The sequence below is a fragment of the Numida meleagris genome, chromosome 14 (genome assembly GCF_002078875.1).
Source record: "Numida meleagris isolate 19003 breed g44 Domestic line chromosome 14, NumMel1.0, whole genome shotgun sequence".
In the NCBI taxonomy this organism is placed as follows: Eukaryota; Metazoa; Chordata; class Aves; order Galliformes; family Numididae; genus Numida; species Numida meleagris.
In genome coordinates, this window is record NC_034422.1 from 475,473 (window position 1) to 488,835 (window position 13,363).

The window sequence follows — 13,363 nt, forward strand, 5'->3', positions numbered from 1 at the left end:
AAGCTAAGTCACTTCCTCCAAAAACCAATAGTTAAATCTACCTGAATTTGTTCAGAGAATAAAACTAATTCTACCTCTCAATAAAATTAACAAAAAAAAATTCACGGTTACAAAAGAAGAATTATACTGCTAAGTGAAGCTTGGAGTCTTATTCCACCTTCACTTTAAAACACATGAATACGAAGGAACTCAGTAGAAGTTAATGAGTTTACACCCCTTAGCGTCCAGTTGCAGAGAATGCGAGCGTTGACTCAGAGCCCCAGCACTGCGAGGCAGGCGGGCCTGAAGCCGCATCACGCTGCTTTTGAGGAAATCACACTTTTCAGAGAAGTATCGGTCAGCTGCAAACATTTTTCTCTCTGGGATGTGTGTACTCCTCTAATGTCTAGAATAAAAATGTGGTGCCACGAATTGAGAACACAGTTTTCACATACGTGATTACTACAGCATTAAAGCAGCATGATAATACTAGCGGTACCCTTTAACATGAACTTTGTGCTATAACATATAACTTCCAGGCTTCAAAAACTAATGATGAGTAAAACTGAAAAAAAAGAAGAAGAAGAAAAGAAGTCTTCCAACAAGCTGGTCTTCAGCACCTTTTAATGGGTAACAGATCTGCCATCATTACATATCACTGAGAACGTGCTATGACAAGACGTACAGGCTAACACAGTGCACTGTCTGCAAGGGCCTGGTGACGGGTATAGACCAGTGAATTACTCTTAAACTTGATCTAGGGTGAATTGATTCCAGTTATACAAGGTTTCAAAAAGTTTTGTCTGATGGACTTAAACCCAGAGTCTCCCAGCACTGATATCCAATGCAAAAAGACAGCTCCAGATACTTTGTTACAGAAGTTGCAAAATGGTCTCTTTGCTTCTACAAAATTTGGAAAGAAGAGCATGGAAAGTTGTGAGCCTTCAGCGCTCACAGTTAAGGACAAGTTTTTGGGAAAGCTCAGGAGCCAGGCAGGCCTTGAGATGAGTCAGGCTCTCCTCGTGCTGAGCTCCATTCCCAGAGTGATTGTGCACCTGGAGCGTGTCTCACTTTCATTTCCAGTCTCCAGGTGTGGTCCTGCATGGATGCTTCTCAGACCTTTCCAGCTGCCGGCTGCTGGGTGTCTGCCTGGTTCCTGGGTCTGGCTAGCAGGGAACGCTTCGAGGGTGTACAAGTATCACATGTATGTGATGTATGGGGGAAAGAAAGTAACGTGTAAATCTAAGATGAGTACAGGTAAAAATGCTTGTATAAAATTTGGTCAGCAGAATGATATTAACGGATGTGAAGAATGCATGCTTCTCTGCAGCAAGCAGAACTAACCAGCTACTGTCAAGGTTCTCTCCTCTGCTCTGCTTCTCCCTAGCTGTAAATGTCAGACCTGGAAACATATCTCACTTCCTTGTCATTGTTCCTCCTTATCACTCAAGAAAGTACAGTGCACATTTCTAAATGGACTCTTAAAATTTTTCCAGGCAGGCCAGTGGACAGTTGGAACTGGAGTGACCCCAAAGCACTGAGTCATTCGCTCACTACTTTTTCCTTCCTCTCTCCTCCAATCATTGATTTGCTTTCTGCCTTCCTTCTGATTAGCTCTATAATGTACTCGGATTGTAAAGTGAACTCAGTTTTCTCTCTAATTTTATCTGTAGTGCCTCATTAGCCTCGGTACCATCATAACCCCTCTTTGAATCATCATTTGTCTATGAATGTTTGACATCAGCTGATTGTTCCTTTTTTTTTTTTCCTTTCCTGTTTCTTCTGGAAGGCAACAGACTATTTCTGTTGATACTCGAATACTGCAGTTTCTCCCGCTATCTCTAATAGCATAATGGCGTTGTGGAGAACTCTCCTGAAGTGCATTTTTGTGTGATGCATCGCAAGCAAGGTGGAACTTAGAGAAAACATCGTTACAAGTTACTCTCTTAAAACTCATTCAAGAGTGAGCAAGATGTTTGGAGTGAGCAAATGTATTTGTTTTTTGTTTTTTTGTTTTGTTTTGTTTTTTTTTTTAATGACTAAGTATTGACTGGAATATTCACAGAACAGTTTTAACCAGAGCAAACTTGACATGGCAGAAAGCGCCACAGCGTTTGTGTGCAGCTGACCATGAAGTGGGCTCTAACGGGCAGAAAAACAGATGCTTCCAAGGGCCAGCATGGCACAAAATGGGTCCTGTTTTCACCATTCTCATAGGGTGTGAGGAGAATAGTTTCCTTAGGGCATACGGCCATTTCTCCAGAATAAATGCTAAACTGGGATTCCGTGTCTCCTGCTTCTACACGTCAAACAGCCAAAGTTAAGTTCTGACGAGCTTTCCCTACTCTGTGTGATGTAGCACGAGATTCTTACATACATATTACTTTATTTTTGGTTTCTTGGGACTTTTTTTTTTTATTTATTTGATTTTGTCTTCTTCCAGAGACCTTTGTAGAGAGAATTGCCATCTAATCAATGTAAATCAGTTAGGAACACTATCATTTTTAAACACAGGACAACGAATTCTGGCAGGTTGTCAGTACTTGGTATACTATGGAAACTGGCACTGCTTTGCAAACGTTTTCAGATGTAGAATAGATGGCATCAGCCCCCTGAGCTCAGCCACCTGCCTGGCAGAGAGCAGGAACAGCCTTGCAGTTTGCAGTGCTGCTCCTCAAGAGCTGAGGCCCTGCAGGAAGTGCAGATACCGCGGCGTGGCCATCAGCAGGCAGGGCTAAGGAATAAGGACAGGGAGTGACTTCGGTCTCCCTGACCCTGATGAAAATGCCGGGGAGTTTTATAGGGGCTGGCAGAAGGAAACTCTCCTTCCCTGCTCCCGTTGTATCTGCCAGGGAATCCAGCTGCTCCGTGGGAGGGCCTTAGGTCGAGAAATATTACTTTGTTAATGTCTTGAAATAGTCAAAGCACACTTGCTTCTGCAGCTTCCTACTTGAACAAGGCTGCAGTGTTGATCAGCATTGAGCTCAGCCTCTCTCCACATCTTGTTCAGTTTCTACTGGAGCCCTTTATTCATCTGTGGGTATGCAGCACATACAGCTCTTGAGAAAACATTGAATTTCTCTTGGAGTATTTCCCCTTCCTCCACTGGCTTTGCACTGACTTTCACGATCTTGTTTCACTAAATACGATCTGCATTTTTCTAATATTTTTCTTTTCTCAGCTTCCCATTCCATGTGGTCTCACTTGAGTCTTGGTTTAGCTATGATAAGTTCTTTTGTTTTCCTATTCATCTTATCTTCACAGCCATGTTTATTTTGCTAAAGACAGGCAAAAATTTCTTATTGCTACAGAGCTGATGTAGAAAGCTAGGAAATTCTTCTCAGGAGTCCCAAGTCAGTTGGCTTACACACAAGTGAAGTTGTGCACACGCAGAGCGCACACTTTGCTGGACTGGGACTTTTTCTTGATGTGATTCTGTAACGTGTTTGATCAGCAGCAATGGGATGCTGAGCTATCAGGCTTTTTTATTCTGTGACCTCCTGAAAAGCAGTGTGAGTATGAACTGTCCTGAAAGACTGCCATTCTTTTATCTACAAGGCCAGGGAATGTTGTGTTCTCTTGGTATCTCTGCTGGGTTTCAGTTTTGCAGAATTTTGCCCTGGCTAGTAAATATATCACCAGTATTTAGGGTTCAGGGGGTTACCTGAGCGGAGAAGTGCTTGGTGAGGACACCCTGCCCGGGTGCTGTCTTGCACGATTACACCTTGGCTTGTGGAGACATGAGAAGGCTCACTCTCCATGCACTTATTCCTGGTGTATTTTAGCTTTTGGAGTGGCTGAGAATGTTTCCCTCTCCTGAGCATTCACACTGTTATGATGGAGAAGCTAAAGGGGCCAATTACCCACCCCTGTGATGTTGTTTGTAAAGCAATTAGAACTGACAGTGTGATTAAAACCAAGAAGTTATTACTTTTTATCTTGGAGCAGGAAGAGTGACTGTTTACAGATGTATATGCACCAAATCTACAGTGGGAATACTTTCCTCACCCACTGTGTAATCTCCTCTATTTCATTGCTGGCTGAATGTATGTAGCTGTGTAGGTTTTTTTTTTTGGTTTTTTTTTTGCGCATGAATTAACGCTTGTAGCTAATAGCTGTAAACTCACAAATGGACTATTACTTTTTACAGCCTTTTAGCAGACTCAGCCTAATGGAGCAAAACTGTTAACAAATTAAGATGCATTTGACAGGGCTTCAAGCAGGAATCATAACCCAGGAGTCACTGTTTGGAACTTGGAGGGAAAGATCTCGGCAGAACCTGCATGCACCTCGGCCGGCGGCAACAGCGAAACAGATAAGGCAACAGTTTCTTGGTCTTCTCTGAGATTTTCAGAGCAAGGAACTGAGTTACTTTAATTTTAGCAACAAGCTTGTCACATCTGGAGTGCTGCCAGATACAAAATAATAGTAAGGATAGCTAACGAAAATATAAGGGGCCTTTAGGTGGACAAATAGAACTTGCGGCAGTGTAAATATCTCGGGCATTGTAAGATGCTGAAGCCACAGGAACATCTGATCTGCGGGCAGTCTTTAAGCCATGGACAAAACATATCAGCACAGGCATGGGGCTTGTGGCGTTGGCCGCCTGAGCAAGAAACAAGCTGGCAGTAAGGATGGCTGTAAGGACTGCCAGATGTGTTCAGAATGAGGTGCCTGCTCTAGCAGGCGCCCTGCGGCAGCCCGACGCTGCATGGGCCTTCTGGGGGAAGCACGTGCCTTTGGCTGCTGTTTTTTCAGTGCTGAAGTGGAGGTGGCTTGGCCAGGTCTGGATGTGTGCCGGAGCTAACGTAGAGCAGCTGCGTGCCTCAGAGCTTTCTGGCTTTCCAACTCCAGCTTTCAACCCTATGATTCTGCTTCTTCTTGGGGATTTTTGTAGTGTTTAATCTCTTTTACCTCCATCTTAAAGCAAATCTTCTGATCTCCTCTAGCCTTTTGCTTGTTTTGGAGCTGGCTGATGGGGTGCTTGCATGTGACATTGCTTTATTCTTCACTTAACTTCTGTACAACTCAGCACTGTATCTGGTAGTAAGACAGAGATGTGACATAAGCCTTGAAACCTCGTCATGAGCCGTAGACCACGGGGGAGAGGGGAAAGGGGGGGGGAGGTTCTCCTGCATGTTCTTATTATGGGAGCTTGTTGACTGTAAGTAGCAGCACATCAGGCACCCGCATATGCTCTTGGTAGGGAGGTCAGCCTATGGCACCAGCTCCCCAGTTGCTGTGCTAATCACTAACTCACAAAGCCCAGGCAATAACATTCAGACTTACCTTTATTCATTTTTATCCTGTTTTAAAACTTCTCCTCCCTAGGCTTGCTAAAACCTCCTTCAGTGTCACGTGAAGACTTGTTCTTCTAATACCTTGTCATATTCCACTACGAACATTCAATGTTACAATTTCAGCATAATGATATTTTCCCCATAGCTGTAAAATGTGTCTAGATCAATAGCTTATTAAAAGAGTGTAATAAAAATTATGACCCTGCAATTCTGCTATTAGTATAACAATATAGAGCCAAGAAAACTCCCTGATCCTTCTTACGCATCTGCTGTAGCATGATACAAGAGCAGAACATCTTAAGTCAGTTTAATCCCTTCTTTTCATCCCCTAGCAATATGTGTTGGCCCATGAGAGTAACATGAACTAAAAGTTTAATTTATTAATATGCGATAGTGATAATGTCAAAAGAACAATATATAAAAACCCACACAGAAAAGGATTATGCAGTGCAGAGCGGAAAGCCTAGAGCTAATATTTAATAATCTAAAACAGAGCCAAAAATAACTTCTCATCCAAGGAGCAAAAGCGGGAGAAGTGTGCAAGGGATGGAGACGCAGAGCCCAGCGAGCAGCCTCGCGCCAGAGCCACTCCTGTCGGAACCTGTGGAGATCAGAGGCTGAGGGAGACGGCTGCTGGGGCAGTGACCAAAGGCCCCAGCTGTCAGATTGTCAGCCTTAGGCTCTCACGGCTCCAACTGAACTGCACGCAGGAATCCAAGCAGCAGGCACAAGTGGCACACGTGGAGAGCAAGCCATGTCCAGCGCGCAGTGAGCGGGGAGCCTTGTGGCTCAGCATTTCAGTAAGCGAAGCGTGAAGCCAACTGTTCACTTCAGCTAAATTGTTCACTTAAGCTTGGATGATTAAACTTTCACCAGCAGCCAATATAACCTGCAGCCTTAGGAGGCATACAGACACATTAGCGTTTCATGAGCTTCGCCTTAAATGAGCAATTTGCCTTATAGTCTTAAACCAGTAACATTCTTGGGAGTGGAAAATGTTTCAGCCTCCAAGGGGCTGGCAGGTTTCAAACACTTTCTACTTTGCTTTCTTGCCACTTCCCTAAAAGGAAGAACAGGGGAGGAGGGAACAGACGTGGAGGAATAAATCCCACTACTTTCCCAGCATTACTAAGCGTGCAATGTGCAGCCCCTATCAGAAGGGCAGAACTTGCTCAAGGAAATCTGGATTTGCAAGGGGAAGGTCTGCAGAGGGCTCTGCATGCGGGGTGTGGGACAGGTCCCAGTGTGGCTGCAGCTGGCCTTTGGCCTTGGTTCAGGTTCCGATCAAGGTGTGAACTCCAGACCAAAATGACATCTGGGACTCCTCCTGAATGATGCTAATGGTGAAGCTGAAAATACAGATATAAATGTTGGTAAGGATTGGACTCCTAGGCCCTGGCAAAACGCTGGATCTTAGACCAGAGGAAGAATGGCACATCCTCAGGTTGAGGAGCTAGTGCTGGGCGCTATGCAGAGAGCATTTGTCTCATGGTTGTCTATGAAGTCATGTTCCATGACCTCATGGATCAGAGGAACGTGAGGCTGGAGGCAGATAAGTGAGTCTCACTAGTACAGAGTTTTATCCAGCTTTTACGTCAATGGGTCCTCAAATGACTTCTGCTCTGCAATTAAGTGGGGGAAAATAAATGAAAGAAGAATTTGGCTTGCCTGGGTGCTTCTATATTTCTGTGGTTTTAAATACCTCACTGTATTACATCAGTCAGATATGGGAGCATGGTGGAAGGAGGAAAAAGAAAAGTGAAAGAAAATGAAGAAAAATGCCATCCTGTTCAGTACAAATGGTTCTTCCCTGGGCTGAAGAGGGCAGAGGGAAAGAATTACAGACAAATTTTCATCAGCAGTTGAAAGGCAAACCTGAAAAAGAGCTGAGAGGAAACAGGAGGGAGTGATTCTGTAGTAAAGGGGGGAAAAAAGATTAAGATCTGACCTAGATACAAAAATTGCTCCTATCCTGCCCCTCATTTGCTAGGTTAGGAGAGGTAACGAGAAGAGCAGGATGTTCCAAGCACTGCTGTGAAGTACCTCCTGGGATCCGAGCCCACTTCTATGCGTGCAGCTCTGCAGCTGACACCGGGTTCAAGCTGCTGCCTGCCTATGTGCTGCTGGGAAGGGCTTTGTTCAGCGTGTCCCCATTCCTCAGGTAAAAGCCAAGAGGTGGAGGATGACGCATGTGGAGTGACAGGTGAGGTTTGGATTGGCCCGCAAGTGACATGGTTTTGCAAAATGTTTGGCTTTGCAGCAGCACCCCAGCTCCCACCGCATCAGGGAACTGACCTCACTTCTTTGCGTACGCTTTTCCCCTGCCTTCCAGAGGGTCAGCCTCCTGCTGTTGTCCACCTCACAATAAGTGCTTGGCTGAACAGTCTGCTGGCAGGTGAGGGATGTGAAAACATGGAGGATGCTTCAGGAAAAATGGTAGAAGAACAGAGCTAGGAGTAATAAAATGAAGTTGAAAAAGGAAGAGTGGCCTGAAAAGTGTGCTGGAAGGTCTGCTACGCTGAGGCATAGCCTTTTGGGATAAATGTGAGCCTTCCTACGAAACCATTCATAAATTATGTGATCTGTTTGCTTTTAAAAGCTTCGTAGCAGAGGCAGCCGTCAACTCACCTGTTAGCTCCCAGTGCTTCATTCTTGCCAGGGCCCCTGTGACAAGGCTTCCTTACACTGACAAGTTAAGTCTGGTTCCCCGCATGATCTGTGCCAGAAAGGCTTGCTCCGTGGGGCTCATTCACCAGAAATTTGACAAAAATATTTCTTGCTCGAAAGGCAAGCTCTCTTATTTGAACATTGATGCTATATATTTGTATCCTGGACTTGAACTGAATTTTAAGAAGTGCCCAAAGTGAGTGCCAAAATCTAGTTTAATTTTTGAAAGTGACTTGGGCATCTCAGCCCATGTGATTGTGGGTCCATTTAAATTCTGGGCAAGGTCTGGGTCACACATTCCTCCAGCCAGGCTTGGCTCCCTGGTGGTAACTGGATCCAGAGCTTTGTGCTGAAGCTCTCCAGTGTGAGCTGAGAAGGAAGAACACCCACGTGGACTCTGTTGATAAAAACCTTTGGGTCCTTGAGTGAGATAATTAAGTAACGTGAGGGAGGTTTGTGGAAAAGCATATTTGACATTTGTTTTTTACTGACAAAGAACACAAAAATGATGCAGGTAACATGAAAATTAAAGTTTTATCTGCTGGCTTTCCTAAGCAAGGCACACAATGCTTTTTTTCCACTCCACGATTTGAGAAAACATTGATTTGATCCATTGGAGTGATGAATGCCCACAGAATAAACCCTTTTTTTTCTCCTGGAATGATGACCTTGTGCAGATTAGAGCAGCTAGGTAAGAAATCCAGCAAGTATTTATCAAAGGCTTCTACGACAGTGCAAACTCTAGCGAGTTCAAAAGCAAGAGACTTTTCGTCTTCATACAACTCACAGGGTTATAACATTTCAAGAATGCCAGGAATCCATGCGGCTGTTCCATTAAACACCTCTGATTAGTGAATGTGCTGATAAACTTTGAGAGTCAGAGGTCAGAACTGTGGAGCCGAAGGTACCCCAGGTATCTGAAAATGTCTCCAGGATTCCTGGTCCTCTTTCCCAGTTAACCCCTTCCATCACTTCACCCATGGAGGCCTAAAGTGGAGCTTCTCTGACGCAGTATCTCCCAGATAGTTCTGCAGAGATGTTAAGAGTTATTTTGAAAACTGTGGAAAAATGACCTCAGGAGCCTCCTATAGAAATGTTCTCGACAGCTGGCTGCTCTTTGATTTCAGCTGCAGCTCCTAGTTAATATATGTGCAGAATGCTGTGTTGCCACTGGCTCATCCAGCCTCTCTCTCATCAGCTTCAGGTGATACAATGATGGCAGCAGGCTGTGCATTAAAATACCTCTGGAGCTATCAAATTGCAAAGAGGAATGCAATTTCAAAATACTCAGACAGGAGCAGTCGCACCACCCTGTCACCGTGTAAAGCTCTCTGCTTTGTTCAGATTTCGTCCTAAGAGCTACAGCTCTACTCCCACCGAGTGCCTGTAACAAGCAATTGGGAAATCCAGCAAACACGGACTCTGTGCCCGACTGTCACTTTGCAGGACGTTGGTTTATCAGGAGGATCCCAGGAAGCTGAGTTATCCCAACAGCGTCCCAGACCATTTTTCAGGCCATTGCCCTAACATGCTAGCCCATCCTGATGCAGTGCGGGTTGCTTTTGTCTCTGTCTCCCAGAAGGCAGCTTGGGGCTCCCAGTCCAACCACTCCTGCAATATATGGCTTGTCGTTCCATGCTCCAGTTATGAGCTGCTGGAGGTACTGAGGATTCATCTCCTCCACCGAGGGCCAAAGTGTGACCCCATCAGTTTCTTTGAAAATCAATAGGAAAATGCCGAGGAATGCAAAGGAAGTAGAAACAGTCAAAGTAAAGACAAGTGATGTCCTGTAATGGCCATAATGATTCTGAAACACGCAAGGTCACAGATAATTAGGAACCTAATTCTCCTTTGAAAGAATCTGTCAAGTTACTTCCCAACCTCAAAAACCATTGCTGATTGATGTTATTTCTGGGCTAACAAACTCATTGAAGGTAGTCTGAATGGGAGGTGTATGGCCCTTACTATCCAGGTGGGGTTAGGTAGTCACAGCTGGAGAATAAAACTAAAGCTGGAGAGTAAAAGAAGTTTTCTTTGCCATAGTAATGGTCTTAATAGGACGTGATTCATGAAGGTTCCAGCTCCTTCCTCTCTACAACATTTATACCCACTTGTGTTCTATTTTATTTTATTTTATTTTATTTTATTTTATTTTATTTTATTTTATTTTATTTTATTTTATTTTATTTTATTTTATTTTTACTTCCAGTTGTAAAGAGTGATGGAAATGCTGGTGTCCTGTAGGAGAGAGGAAAGGGGTTTTATAACACCCACAGGGAGTGAGTCAGCTCCTTCCCTGCCCCTGCGTGTGCCCGCTGCAGGGCTGCTGGAGCTCATGGCAAGAGAGCTGTGGCACGGGTCCAGAGCCACAGCAGAATCCAAACAGTGGAGATGCAATGTGGACTTCAGCACAAGCATGGATGTTACCTCGAAATGTATGACACTGCTGACTCACAGCTCAAAGGCCAGGGCCACAACCAGTGAAATACCAACCCCACAACTCCAAGGCAAAAATTTGTTATTAGAGCAGATGATAGCCACAGGCAGAACAAGGAAGAGGCTTTATGAGCCTCTTATCTAAAAAAAAACAGTACTGATGAAGTCGGTTCTGAGAGCTTTCTGCTTATAAGATGTCTTCATTTATTCTAAGGCTGGTTCTTCAGCTTTTTCACAGCTGCTGCAATCTGGGCAAGGTCCTGGATGTGAGGGGAGATGGGTGATTTCTCCTGAACAAAGAGCAGTGCAGCTATGGTTCTTTGGGTCATCTTAACTTCGGAGGTGTGCGACAGAGAAAGGATGTAAGAAAGGCTAGAACATAAAAATGTAATTATGTTTTCAAGGTCCTGAATTCTGCCCAATCCTGGACAGAGTGAGAAGTAGAACTTGGGCAAAAAGGAGCTTTTGGCTTGCTCCATATGGGGTCAGCCAGCAGTGCTCTTGGTACTGACAGTTCAACCCAGCTCAAAGCAGAAATCCCAATTTCCAAACCCAATTAAACAATAACAACAAAAACAGCTGCAAAGTGACAGCAAAGAATTTACCTCACCCCTAATTTTCACAGCTCAGACACTTGGAAGGCAGGGACATGAGTAATTAGGTATACAGCAAACTTTACAAGACTGTCTAAACCTGCCTGTATAGTTCTGAAACACATATTTACCCACATCCAAGTGTTGGTTCTGGCAAGGTATATTGGCATCTGTGATTGAATTGTTTGAAAAAGAACTTTAAAATTGAAAATATATTTGATGATAGCCAGAGCACATGTAAGCCTGTTCTGCCAGATCAGTGTTAGGTTGTTAACAGGGCAACCTGCATGTCTCTGTGCTAAGTGCTACAGCTGGGAACATAGTGAGCATACAGGTGTGGGACACGGAGCAGAGACATGAGTGACTACAGGTGACCTAGCTCAAGTGGGCATTTATCAGCCTGGACTTGGGGGCAGGGTAAGGGAGGGTGGGCAGTTGTAGTGGGTCCTCAGGGTGGGAAATGAGGAACTGGTCACAGCGCAGGGCAGAGCAAAGCCAGTTTTTGCAGATGAAGTGCAACCACACTGGGGAAACCCTGTGCAGGAGTTTGGGAGCTAGCTCAGCTCTTGGAGAGTTTGCAAGTCAGTGTCCCTGTGACAGGGATTTCCCTGATGTGACATGAAGACAGCGTTACCTCCTCTGAGAGGATAAGCTCTCCAGGGATGGGAAAGCACACTGAGCCTGCTGGTGGGAGGTGATCTTAGAGCATGTCCATACCAATGTGGTGACAGTGCAACTTGTGCAGACCTTTCTGCTCAGATAGGCTCCCACATAGACTGCACTTCCCTGATCTCAGCTCCTTGCTTGGAGATGGGGCCCCTGTAGTAACTTGGCTGTGCTGCTGTTAATTGCAAATAACCCCATGAAAGCAGCCGAGGTCTGCTTCTCCTACAGCTGTACCCTCCGGTCCGCAGCGCAGTTACGCACATGCGGGGAACGTGGGGGTATGGATTTCAGATGGTCACCATCATGTTGCTTTGGCTTTGTTTTGTTGTTATTTTGTTTTCTTATTGCAGACTGCATTTGGAGAGGGATTATCCAGCCTGGACTATGGATTATTGTCAGTGCCCAAACTGGGCGGGTTATACAGAGGCTGGTGCAAGACCAAACCTGAACACAGTATGTGTGTTTAGTTTCTCTTGTTTCATCCCTGTGGATCCATTCCCGTTCACACAGATCCCTTCCACATCCCTGCATCAATTTTAAGAAAGCCTTAAAGTGAGAAGAAATGCTTCAGATGATGAATGGGCACTTTCAGCTTCGCAGTCTTTTTAATCTCACGTGTTCCCCCGCCATTTCAGCAGGTGAGATTTCTGCCTAGCCAGTACTGCATGCACTGGCAAACGTATGTTGGATAAGTATGGGATTGAAGCCGGGATATTTTCTAACATAGAGCTTTGGTTATCTGTGAGCTTTTCCATTTCTCTTTCAATAAAGGGCTGCTACCCAAGAGGAGACTTGGGTCAAGATCTTATGATATGTCGTGTGTGTGTGTCCAGAAAGTAAGAATATCCTATTGCAGCCAGCATTCACCTTCTTCCTTCTTCTCTCCCTTCCATTATTCAATTTTTTTTTTTTAATTTCTTATAAGGAACACATAACTTTTGCTTCAACCCAAAATACTTTGAGAGCTGTTGTTTCCCTGTATGCAGTTGACTCTACCTCCTGCTTCTCGTCTCTGAAGTATCCAGAGACCAGACTCGTACTCAAGATTTCAGGCATAGTTTTGTGGCCTCATAGTTCTTTATTATTCCAAAAAAGAAGAAAAACTGTTTTTTCATCTGCATTTTCATAATTTCTAATGTCTGTAGCATCCTTCCAGATGTGTTTTTGCCTGCCTGATCCTCCTGTCAATACTTATTAATTTCATGACTGTCTCTTCAAGTGTGTTTGGAAACGAACAGGGCAAAGTTACCCTAAGGTCAAGAATGAGCCAAGAGAAGCAAAAATAGGAGTGACCATGCCCTCCGCAATAGTTGGTACTTCTGCAGGTTTTCCTACCTTGCCCTTAAAACGAGCTTTGCAAACCGATCTGTTGAACGCCCCTGAAGAGAGGGAAGCCGCTGCCGACGCCCGGGATGCTCCAGGCACCGAGGCGTTATGCCCAAAGTCATTCAGAGAGGTGGAGCCCGAGGCCCCAGGCACGGGGCAAGCTCTTCTGATGCGGCACGGATGTCAGGACGAGGGCATTAGCTGCTTAAATAACCATCCACTGAAACAACTCAGGAATAAACGGTGCTGGAAAACAGGGGGCTCGACAGGCACCGCTGAGGACAAGGTGGTCCCGGCCCGCAGACGGTTTCCGGGCTGCGGTGGGCGCCGGCTCTGAGCCCCGCGGCCCCGGCCCCGCGCCGCCACCGCTCCCTAGCGGGGAACCGCTCCGAGCGG

The 13,363-nt window shown here is 45.1% G+C and overlaps 1 long non-coding RNA gene across 1 annotated transcript; it reads left to right on the forward strand.

The window, feature by feature from the left end:
• On the forward strand, positions 4,077 to 10,048 carry LOC110406196. Its single transcript, XR_002443326.1, has 3 exons — positions 4,077 to 6,835; positions 7,270 to 7,440; positions 7,540 to 10,048. It is a non-coding gene; the product is annotated as an uncharacterized LOC110406196 (long non-coding RNA).